Source organism: Lathyrus oleraceus, chromosome 4 (assembly GCF_024323335.1).
Source record: "Lathyrus oleraceus cultivar Zhongwan6 chromosome 4, CAAS_Psat_ZW6_1.0, whole genome shotgun sequence".
NCBI classification, from domain to species: Eukaryota; Viridiplantae; Streptophyta; class Magnoliopsida; order Fabales; family Fabaceae; genus Lathyrus; species Lathyrus oleraceus.
Window position 1 is genome coordinate 40,662,769 of NC_066582.1, and position 13,347 is coordinate 40,676,115.

Sequence of the window (13,347 nt, forward strand, 5' to 3'; positions counted from 1 at the left end):
TCACACACTTCAATTATTTTGATGATATGATTCTTTAATTCTTGTTTAATCATTCATGATTTTTTTATGTTTTATATCCAGTAGGAGTTAACATATTTCTGTTATACCATATGACCAAGAGAACAACATGATTCACAATGGACAATTGGAGAGAATTTGTTTACATTTTGTAACTTGGGATCTCAATTCGATAGATATTTATAATTTTGAGATCCAAATTAATGGTTTACTCATTTCACAAAATCTTACTAATATTTTAGGATATTCTATAAATAAGAATTGTCACCGTAGTAGTTTACGCAATAAGAGTCAATATTTTTTAAAGTTAAATTATTTTGTTATTTTCTAACACTCAAGGTGTTTAATGGGAATTATTTCTTGGTATGTTATCATAAGTTTTATGATCTTAAATAACAGAAGTTAATTTTATATTTTTTTAATATCTCTAAGAAAAATTATCTTTTTATATTCAAAAACAAATGCACCATAAATTATTTAAACTAAAAGTAATTATTTTTTTCTTCTTATATTTCATCTTTTCTTTAATCAAAATATCTTCTTAATTACTTGAAAGGATTCTTCATCGAGTTTTTCTTCTTTCACTTTAGTTAAATATAATTGTTGCTCCTTACTCAAGATCGTCACAAATAATTTGAAGGTGGTGTTTTGATATTTAAATTAGACCTTAAAAAAAAAAACACACACACACACATATATATATATATATATATATATATATATATATATATATATATATATATATATATATATATATATATATATATATATATATATATATATATATATTAAAAACATTATATTTTATTTAAATTGTAAATAATATTAAAAGCTATAATAAAATAAATGTGTTGTAATCTACATCTTATCATTAGTTCAATACTAAACAATTGAATCATTTTTTTTTATTTCTCATTTTCTTAGGTTAAATCGTGCTTGGGAACATTGGTATCAAGAGTCATAGTTGTCACCATAAAGAACAAATGAGTATACTTATCATCATAGATAATCTTCAATTATCTCATTCTTTCTTTCCAGTTTTTTTATTATTCCACTATATTCTTCTTTTTTTACCATCAACCCGTTTATGGGCTTCCATGAAAATAATTGAGTTCTTTTGATCAAATGATTTCATATATTTGTTGAATTTTCTCACACACCTCAATTATTTTGATGATATGATTCTTTAATTCTTGTTTAATCATTCATGATTTTCTTTATGTTTTATATCCAATGGTAGTTAACATATTTCTTTTCTATATGTTTTCCACAATATAGTAGTTAAGCATCTTTTATTCTCTTTGTACTTCTATCTTATGGTAGTTTAAAAATTTCCATTAACTATATATGTTATACCATATGACAGTTAGCATTCTCTATTCTCTTTTTTCTTCTATCATAGGATGGTGAAGCTTGTTATCCAAATTTGAAATTTGAAGACTCAATATTTGATTTATTGATTCTATTGAAGTGAGCATGGATGAGACATCAAGAGACTTTTAAAGAGACCCAAGTAGTCGAAGACTTCTATGAGTATATTGCTTTGGTCAGCATTGTAGCCTGATTTTGATGGTATGTTCTGTACTTTAACACTATCTCCATTTGTTCAGGGTTTATCTTCTGGTTGACCACTTTGGAACTGGCTTGACATTGCAGGATTTGTGGCATGGTCTTATTTGTTCATGGCTAGCTGCAAGATCCTGGCTGGTATAATAAGTATCTGTTGGCAGCTTTGCAAGGTAATTCCATAATGCCTTGGCTTATCCATGTGATTATTGGATTGTCCATAGTGGTTGAGCATGTTGACTAGTTTCATGTTGTGAATGGTTCTAATGTTTACTGACTGGTAGCAAGATTTTGCTTGATGTGCAACTTTGGTTTGCTAGGTCCCATTGTGTGCAGGTATGGAGGACAATGCTTCATGGGACTAGGACATGTTGGTCTTAACTCAGTGATTTTTCAAAATGTGTATCCCTAGCTTCATGTAGTTCGGTAGGATCATAGCATGTCAGTATGCCTTGCAGGGATCTTTCATGATTCTGAATTTTTGTTAAACTCTTGTATTCCACAACCATGATCATGTGTACTGCAGCTTGTGTATCCTATGCTTTGGCTTACAGTACAATATGGTTCTGACTTTGGTTATGCTGCCGAATTTCTTGACCATTTTCTTGCATTTCATATCTTGCTTTGTTTCATTAGGCATTCACTCACATGTTGACTTTACCTTGGCATTGTTTCTCACCATTTGTAGGTCATGGCTCCATGGAGAATGATGGTTTAACCAGGGGTGCAAGACATCCAATTTGAATTACAAAGATCATAATGGGACTTGACAAGATTAGGGTTAGAACTAGGATAGGGATTTGGGATGAAAAAGGTTGGGTTGACTTTGGTAAATATTGACCAAAAAGTCAACCATTGACCAAAGTCAACAAGTGACCAACACATTTTTTTTGTAATAATTTTTTTCTTTACCATTTGTAATGGATTATGATGATGGAATTGCCATTTGTATGAAATTGGATTGGTATTTGACTTGATCTAGATTCTTGAAGTGAATGAATTTGATGTTTGTACATGAATAATTGAATCTTGTATGACTATGATACTTGTAATGGATTGACATAGATGAATTGATAAACTAGATGATGAACTTGATGAATCAATGACTTGGACATGAATTAAATATGACTTGAAATGAAACTTTAACATGTATGGTAATGGATTGAAATGGATAATATGACATTAAATGAACTAACATGAGTGATGCTCAAGGCTAGGACTTGAATAAACAATGACAAACATGAAACAAAGGCCTTAGCAAGGATCAAGATGTGCCATTAACTAGGACTTAACATAGACCAAACCAAAGTCATGACAAGGGATTTGAGTGAAATAGACCTAAGCAAACCATGAACTAGACACTAGGCATGAGGATGATCCAGATGAAAGAGGTAGACCCAAGAACTTAGACTAGAATGAATGGTCATGAGAAAAGTGAAGGGAATCACAACCAAGAAATCAACAAGAATGAACCAGGAACAAGAAGTTGTTGAATGCAATTCAACCAAGCAAGGGATCAAGCACCATGAATGATGATGAACCAGTTGAAATTAGGATTAGGAGGCCACATAATGGGTGTGATCAGTGCATTTTGATGCAAATTATTCTATAATTATACTTAGGCATTTATATAATTTATTCTATTATTTTTACTATTTTAGTGTATTTTTATATTTAAGTTTATTTTTAGCTTTATTTTATTTTCGTACTTTATTTTCAGCATAAATAGTTATTTGATACCTTGTCACTATTCAGATCATAACTTGGGCTATAAGACTCGGATTGACGCGTTCTAATATACGTTGGAAAGCTAAGAGAAAAAACTACAAATTTCATGTTTAAGTCAAAAGCATATTCGGAATGAAGAATGGTCGAATAATTCGTTGAAGTTCCAAACTTAATTAAAATAGTTAGTTTGGGCCGATTTTTGTAATTTTCGGGTCGGATCCCATAAGGGCCCGAATTTCCCTTTTATTATATTAAGTCTTCCACTGCTATATGAATAGGAATTCTGAATTTTGATGATACAATATTGCTTAGAAGATTTCATGGAGAGTTGATTCCCAAAGAGTTGATCTGTTGTATTCGAATTCCACTTTGAGATTTTTATTAATTTCAATTTAATTTCAATTCTTCCTGTAAACTCGTTTGCTTAATTCGATTACTTTCGTTTGCTTAATTCGATTGTTTCTTATAGGATATAGTTGATTAAATTTGATTGTTTGTATGATCCTTAACTATAATCACGTTAGCGTAGTTTTTTCGTTATCGTGTTTGATTAAGTCGCGTTTGCTTAATTCGCGACTGCTTAAATCCGTTTGCTTAATTCGGAAATTAGGAACATACATCATATAATACCAATTTGCGCTTGTCAATGAGTATTGTAATCGAATGGGATTGAATCCGCTAGGGAATTGAAATTATAAGAATCGATGATAAGTCGGAAATCGATACAATAGATTAGTTTATTTATCAATTTTGATTTTACCTTTAATAATCATCGATTTAAGTTTTGAACCTTAAAAAACCCCTTATTTTCATTTGTTTGGTTATAACATTCAAGAGTCCTTGTGATACGATATTCGAATGTCGCTTCCGTTTTACTACACTTTTAAACTCGTTTTTGACTTGTGTGCGACAGCAGATCAAATTGGCGCCGTTGCCGGGGAATCTTGTAGATTTTAACCATTATTATAATCTAACCATTATTATTGTCATAGGTGTTATGTTTTAGCATTTTTTTGCCCTAACTTTCTTGTGTTTTGGTCTTTTTGCGTTTTAGGATAAAAAAAGTCTATTTTTTTAGAAAATCGTCTCAGATTATTCTGATTCTTTGCCGATTCACTAGGAAAAAATTAAGAATCAAAAGCCTCTAAAAAAACCGAAATTCCTTATTTTTCTATTTTTTATGATTTTATTTCTGTTTTGGTAGTTTCAGAAAATTCCACAAAAATTACCAAAATTCTTAATTGACGTTATTAGATTAATTTTTGTGTTTTTGTATTTTTTGTATTTTATTTTAATCATTTTTTTCGTATTTCAATTGTTTTTACTTAATAGGGACATTGTCGGTATTTTCCTATTTGCTGCTGCATTGTTGAATTAGTTGTGTTTTCTCATTGTTTGTTGATTTTTTTTTCTTTTCTATTGAGTTTAACATGGCTGACCAAAGAACTTTGAGAGAACTTGTTGTCCCTGATGTTGATTATAATGCTTTGGGTATTGAATTTCCTGTTGTTGCCAAATCATTGATTTGGAACATGTCACTTAACTCCCAACAATTCACAACAAGGGATAATTTTGTGGTCCAATCAAAAGGTGTGAATGAGATTCAGGTTTCTTCTTCCAACAAGGCTCTAGAAACTAGAATTGATGAACTTACCTATTTAGTGAAACAATTGATGTTACCCCTTCCACCACCACCACCACCATATAACTCTTCACAAGTAACCACCTCTTCACCTTCTGAACCTTCACTAGAGAAACTTGTCAAACAAATGGTTGTAAACAGTCTCCAATTTCAGCAGCGAACGGATTATAGTATTCAGACTTTGCAAACACAAATTGGACAACTTGTCACTTCAATGAATGTCATGCAACAAGCTCAAGGATCAAACCAACTATATGCCCAAACAGTAGTTAATCCAAAAGGCTTTAATGTGAGTGCAATTTCCTTGAGATCCGAAAAAGTTACAGAACCATCCCTAGAAAAAATATAAAAAAATTGTTAGTGTAACACCTGAAAATAAACCTGAACCTTCTACTGTTGTTGAGGTTGAAAAAAATATGTATCACCAATCCCTTTCCCACAAGGAGTACTGTAAAATAAGAAGATTGACGAGGAAGAGAATTTTGTTTTTCAGATAGAGTTGCTTTCTGAAGTTGTTGATGAAGCTTATTCTGATTTGTTTTCAGTTGATTTTCGAATTTTATCTGATTTTGATGATATTTACTCATGTATTGATTGTACTAACACTAACCTTTGTGCTGAGATTGATGCTACCTTGCAGGGTGACAGTGTAAATGAAGTTGTTTATATAGCTGAAGCTTTTGACATTCTGGCTGCCCCAAACATACCATCTATTGAACAACCATATTCTGTAGAGCCTAAACCACTTCCTGAGGATTCATATTATTCATCAAAGCTTCAACTTAAGCAGAAACATAAGAAGGGAATTGGATGGACCTTGACTGACACTAGTGACATAGATGAATTGATAAACTAGATGATGAACTTGATGAATCAATGACCTGGACATGAATTGAATATGACTTGAAATGAAACTTGAACATGTATGGTAATGGATTGATGGATAATATGACATTAAATGAACTAACATGAGTGATGCTCAAGGCTAGGACTTGAATAAACAATGACAAGCATGAAACAAAGGTCTTAGTAAGGATCAAGATGTGCCATTAACTAGGACTTAACATAGACCAAACCAAAGTCATGACAAGGGATTTGAGTGAAATAGACCTAAGCAAACCATGAACTAGACATTAGGCATGAGGATGATCCAGATGAAAGAGGTAGGCCCTAGAACTTAGACTATAATCAATGGTCATGAGCAAAGTGAAGGGAATCACAACCAAGAAATCAACAAGAATGAACCAGGAACAAGAAGTTGTTGAATGCAATTCAACCAAGCAAGGGATCAAGCACCATGAATGATGATGGACCGGTTGAAATTAGGATTAGGAGGCCACATAATGGGTCTTAGACATGATTAGGGTTTATGGAGCCATGATCAAGTGTGGATCCCTGAACTAGGGTTTTGCTTCCTCAAGAAGCCATAGTTTACACACCAAGTATATGCACAATACCCAAGCATCAAGGGTCATCTCCAATATAGGGTTTGATTTGGAGTCACCCCAAGTAGTTGAGAAACCCTAGCTTCCACTAGGTGCAAACACAAAGCCATGAATTCAAGTCACCTATCTTCTTGTGTTGAACCATACTTATACAGATGATATGAATGCTTATGAGGTGATATGCAAATGTTTAGGATTAGCGACCTAGGTGATCAATGTGAAGGGTATGGCGAATTTTGGGGTATGACAACACCCAATTATTCCTTTTTCGTCTGATTTATTATTGCGAAAAGATTTTAACGTGAAATGGATTTTGAGTGTGAAAGTTGTTTGGTACAAATCGAGTTAAGAATTTTACACAAATGAGCAAGGCTCGAATGAGCGAGCTATACGTCTTGTACCCAAACACTCGAGCGAACTTATATATATTTTTTGTTGTTATTTTCTTTAATGAGTTACATTGTACTTTATTTTCTTTTGCCTCAATTGTATTATTCTTTTTAGGTTGGAAATATCAATCCATATTTTAGTCGGATGGTGTTAGAGTTATTTGTATAGTTTGATAGGTAACCAATTAGTTAGTTAGTTTTATACCTATTGTTCTTATTTTCTGGAAGCCATATAATAAGACAGGTTGTATGAGTCAAAAATCGAACTTATCCCTAAGAGAAAATTAAAAAACAAACATTTCATTAAGGGAAAAATAACCTTGAGGTCTTTTTCAAAATGACATCAACATCTCTTCTAGTTTTAAAAAATTCATTAACCATCCTTAAGTTTACTTGTATCAACAAATATTTTTAGTAAATGACAAAAAAAACATAGATAAATGTCATTTATAATCACAGTTTTTAACGGTCAATAAAAATTTAAAGAAATGTTTTTGTCATTTTAATAAATTCCTCAAGAGAGATGAGTATAATTTTTTTATTAAAAACGACATTCATTCATTCAAATTATCAAATAATATAAATTCAAAATCGTTATAAACTAAATAGGATGATCTACAAACAAACTCATAACACTCACTTTGATAACATATAACAACAAAATGTCTACAAATGTGACAAAATATATAAATATGACAAAATTGAAATGTTCGAAATATTCATGTCTCAGAGTCTGCAGCATTGACAACGTCAAAGTCATTGATTGAATATGCACTGAGTCAAAACTAATATGTCAATCTGAATTGAACAAATATCGCACCCAAATGCGAAAACAAAATAACGCAGTAATAAGACGATGGCCAACACAATGTCGCATTAAGACGACGAAAATGACCTGTTTGTTTTAACTTTAAAAAATAAAAAAATTTCCCTTATATTTAAAAAAATTGATTTTATAAAATATTATAAGTTTTTTTATATTCGTTTTTTTTAATTAAAAGATTAATTTTAACATCATATAATATAAACATACATTATTGAATATCAAAACAGATTCGAAATTATAATTTTTTTAAAAATTATATTTCAAAAATAATTTTTATGAAATATTATTTAAAATAGCTTCAAAATTAAGTGATATTTTAAAATTTTGATATAAATTTTTTTCAATAAAATAAAAAATAAAATAAAATTTTAAAATAATTATTAAATTTCTTTTACCTAAAATTATATTACATTATAAAACCACTTTTAAAAATAATCAAAACAAACTGGCTCAATGTTACACAATACTAATACAGTAGTGTTCTCATAGTGTCATAAGAAAAAGGTGATAATTGGATAGGGTACAACACGTGGGGCCTACAGGTAGTCCTAAGAAAATCAGTGGGTTTGTTTGATGGTTTAGTGGGGACAAAAATTTGATAAGGTGGTTTTTCATTTGATTCTTGTGCAAAATGGCTTTTCTTACACTCAAAGAGCCACTAATCATATACTCATTTACTCTAAACAAAGTCTACTACTATTTGTTTCCCTTCTTGTTAGGAGTTGGGTCACTCCTAAGTTACTTATAAATTAAACAAATTTATTATTGTGTCACTCCTAAGTTTTTTCATTACCATGTTATACTCTTATATGTGTTTTATGTTATAATTATAATTCATATAAATGACGTAGAAAAATCGAATTTTCACCTGAGAAAAATAGCACTAGAACATTTGAGAAAGTTATAAATGATGACCTATGCATGCAACTGAATTTATATTTTTCATTCTAAATTAAACGGTTGCTATTACACACATACACACAGCAAATACTTTTAAAAAGGACAGCTATTTGAGAATAGACAGAGCATGAAAAGAACATCATGTGACATTTCTCTTTGGGAGGTCAGAGGGAAAAGAGACGCGGCTTTGAAGAGAAAAAAAATTGAAGAATAGTCCTCCAATTTTTATTGGAGTATAATTTTATATAATATATGAATAAAGTATTTCTACAAAACCTTTTTCACTCTCCAAATTTCAAATTTTCTATTTATTTTCAGCATAAGTATTTAATAAATTTTACTTATTCAAGTCTCAAATACTATACAACTCACTTAAATAATCTTTTATATAATTTGTTTTTAATAAAAATATTGATTTATAAATATTAATAATTTATTTATGTTAATATATAAATATAAATAAATAATGTTATTAGAAATTGAACTTTAAATCATTAGTTTACATTTATTTAATTTGAAATATAGATTGTTAACAAATATTAAACTCTAGACCAACCATTTATTTTCTTTTATTTTAAAATAAATAATATTGTCAATAATTAAACTTTTAAAAAACAATTTACATTCAATTAATCAGCACGAATAAATTGAAATATGTATATTTATATATAACTAATAAAACAATGTATATCTATCTATTCATATTGATAAATTTTAATGTATATTTTAGATATAGTTGATTATTTTATTTTATTTAACTTTATTAAAATATCATGTTCCCTTCTAGATGCGATCTTTGTGGTTTGGCGGAGGAAACATAAACTCATTTATTCTTTAAATATTGTTATGCTTCAAAACTTTGGAGTTGGTTGAAGAATATGCTAAATATCACTTCTTCTATTCTTGGTTGGTCGGATATTTAGAGTATTTTTGTCAAAGCAAGTGCTGATCATTGCAAGGTGATTTCTAAAGTAGCAATCATTTTCATTTTCAACTCGACCTAGAAGGCTCAAAACATGGTTAGATTTAATGATACTTTAACTCATATATTCTTTTATTATGGTTGTTGTCTCTAGTGCTGGTAATGCAGTTTATGTTGGTTCTCATATTAGTTTGCACGTTTTGTGATCTTTAAGAGATTTGAAGTTATAATTCGGCCATCGAGAGCTCCAATATTTTTTAGGTCTTATGGAAGCCCCCTTTAAGGGATTGGATAAAGTTGAATTATGATGGAGCTTCCACCTTCCCTTCAGAAATCTCAAAATGTGGAGGCATTGCTAGAGACAATGGTGATTGTTTTTTGGGTGATTTTGCTTCTTTTTTAGGTGTTTAGAATTCTCTCATTGTCGAATTCTCGGGTGTTATGCTAGCAATTAAATTCGCTCATGAGAAGAATTTGCATAATGTTTGGTTGGAAACAGACTTGACGACGGTGGTTAAATCATTCAATCCTTCGTATAGTGTGCCTTGGTTGATTAGAAATAGATGGATTAATTGTATTAATTTAGTCTTTCAGTAGAATTTTATAATTTCTCATATTTTTAGAGAAAGGAATAGTTGTGCAAATGCCCTCGCTAATGTAGGATTAACTTGGACTGATACTACTCATTATACTTGTATACCTTTGTTTATAACGGTAGATTTTTTTTTTTTGTAAAGAATGGGTTTGGTTTGCCTTTCTTTAGGTTTGTTTTTTCTTGAGAGGATTTTGGTATAGTCCCCCTATCTTTTTATGTTATATTTTCTTTTTATATTATAACCTTATTAAAAAAAATCACCTCATTTCACCGCCCATCTCTTTTCTCAAATTCAAAGAATTTCCTTCAAGATGTAGCATGAATAAGATAGTGGTGATGTGATTGGTTATGTGATTTTTAAAAATCCAATAAAATTGCATAAAATACATAAAATTTATAATATAACCCAAAATATGAAGTAAATTCAACGCTAATGTGGTAGTAACCTATATTGGCGTAGCGAATTTTACAACAAATTCTACAGATAAAATTCATACCCTTAAAATAGGTGACTTCTAGCCTTATGGCTCTAACAAGTCCTCATCATTGGACCATAATTTAAATCCGTTAAATTAAATAGGCTATTGTATTTTCTAGATACAACACTAAATTAGACCTCCATCCAAATTCTCTCTCCCTACTAATATAGACCACACTGATATAAAAAATAATGACCAAAACATAATTGCAAAACATAACTGTGACCTGCATTTTTCCTATTGAATCAAAAGTCAAAACATAACTATAATTTACTAAAAAAAATTTACTAAAAAATCCGATAAAATGCATATTAGATATTTTGAAAATTTAAAAATGCATAAAAATAGATACCGAGCATTTAAAAGGGTGCTAGGTAAAATTCTCAAATTTTTTGGAAAATTTTACTCCGTATCCCTACAATTGTACCAACACCCCTATATTTAATTTTTTTTTACCAAAATACTCTCATATAAATAGGATTTATTTTTCATTTCTAAATTTTTTTATCATTTTTGTCTGAAGACTTCCGGAAACCAATTTTTTTATTTTTTGGTATTGTAAACCGGAACACTCAGAGTAAGTCTTTCGGTTCACGTAGTGTATACCGGAATACATGTCTAAAGAGTTCCGATTTGTTGCCTTTTGGGGCACTGAACCGGAAGTCTTTTAGAAAGTCTTTCGATTTGGTTTGTTGTATACTAGAAGTCTTTCTTAAAGACTTCCGGTTTGGATGATCTAAACCGAAACTCTTTTAAAAAGTGTTCCGGTAGTCATCCTTTTTTTTATTCACCAGAACTCTTCTTTGAAGTGTTCCGGTGCATTTTTTTTAATTTTTAATAATTTTAAAAAAAAAATTTACAGTGGTTCGAAGACGAGGTGCAGATGGTAGGATTGCAGTTCGCACGTTAGACCGGGGCGCATCTTCATCTGCAGCTGAGTCGGCTGGATATCCAGGAGGGTCGTACGATACGTCTCTTTTGGTGAAGTACGAGCATCATGTTGCTCGACATTTATGGTTCGGTGAGGTAAATAAACGGGATACATTTGAAAATGAATAATAGTTGAATATTTTATATTGTGTTTTCTAATATGTGTTTTAATTGTTTTTAGGAAAGAGGTCCAAAGAAAGAGTTTAAGGTTGCTGGACATGGATTGAAGCTGACATCTAGGGTTCCATTGGCTCTTCCACCACAGATGGAGAGTTGGGTATCTAGATCTGGTTTATCTTCACTTCAGAGAACCAGTCTGAACAAGATAGACACAAATCTTGTCTCTGCATTTGTGGAAAGATGGCATCTAGAGACATCTTCATTTCACATGCCGTTTGGTAAAATGAGCATTACTTTGGATGATGTCTCATGTCTGCTTCACTTGTCCATCAGGGGTATCTTTTGGAGTCCTCAGGATGTGACGAAAGAGGTAGTTGTTGAACTTGCTGTTGACTACTTAGGAGTGTCACAGGGTGAGACACAGTCACATGTTCGTAACTCACAAGCACAAGGTAACCCATAAGATGTTCTAAGAGTACAACCACATATTTGCCTGTTAGTTCCAACATAATCAACTCTCAATAACTCTTCAGCAATACGTCTCAAAGCAGCTCGAGATACGGAACCACGCAAATAACCATAAAAGGGACTTATGTGCGCGTGCTCAACTTCGTAAAAACTCTTTTGAAAAGAAGCTCTAATGTTTCCCAGTTGTAACCTCAAGTTGTTATTCATGGCTTCCCAACATTTGACTATGTCACTTATACTGTTTCCTAACATCTGCTTTAACTTCCAATGAGCAGATTCAACCCTAAAAATATTGAAAATAACACATAAAAAATTATAAGACGTACCGATTAGTCGTTGTGTTACCCAAATATAACACTCGATTAATCCATGCTCCAACAAATCTATGCATATGTGGAGTCAACCATGTGTCTTTCACATAATTAATAAATCCACTATAATCAAAACATGCTTGCTCAAGTTGATGCAACCGTTGACCATACTCAACCTCATCACTAGCCCAAACAACTTCCATCCATAATGTGTCTATCGTCTTTTGCAGGTCATTCACCACATGTTGTTTGCATTTGGCACAAACATTTTTGTTAATGTGAAATCTACATAGCAAATTAATCGACCTGGGAAACACAATTTCAATTGCTTTCATCAAAGCAAGATCTCTATCTGTCAAAATCACTTGTGGACACATGTCTTTCTTCACAAACAACTCTTTTAGTTTCTCCAATACCCAGCAAAAATTCTCTGTCTACTCGGACTCCATATACGCAAATGCAACAGCAAAAGTCAACTCGGTCGATGTCATGCCAACAATTTCAAACAAAGGTTGTCTATATTTGTTTGTCTTGTAGGTGCTATCCATAACTAACACAATCGGAAAAATATTCAACAACTTAACTGAATCAGGATGTGCCCAAAATATCCCTCTCACCACTTCCGAGTCATCCTTTTTTCTACTCCAATAGACATAGCCTGCATCCTCAATAAGTTTAAACAGATGTTGTATCTCACTCCTAGGACCTCTTATCTCTTTTTGTATCACACTCTTATGCTTGTATACTTGCGTAATCCGAGTGACATTCTCAGGATCTCGGTCTTGCAAGGAAAGCAATATGTGTCTAGGTGGTACATGTCTCTTTGTCAAATCAGCGACATGTTGCTTCTCATCTGTGGTCAACCTACCACATTTTACATCAATCTTCCAACCAGATCCATCTTTCGCCGGAGTCGACCTGATTTTAAATGGGCATCCACATTTCTTGGATGCACTTTGGGTATCACTATCAGTACTCTTGTGTTTCCCACTGTCATACGGTGAACTG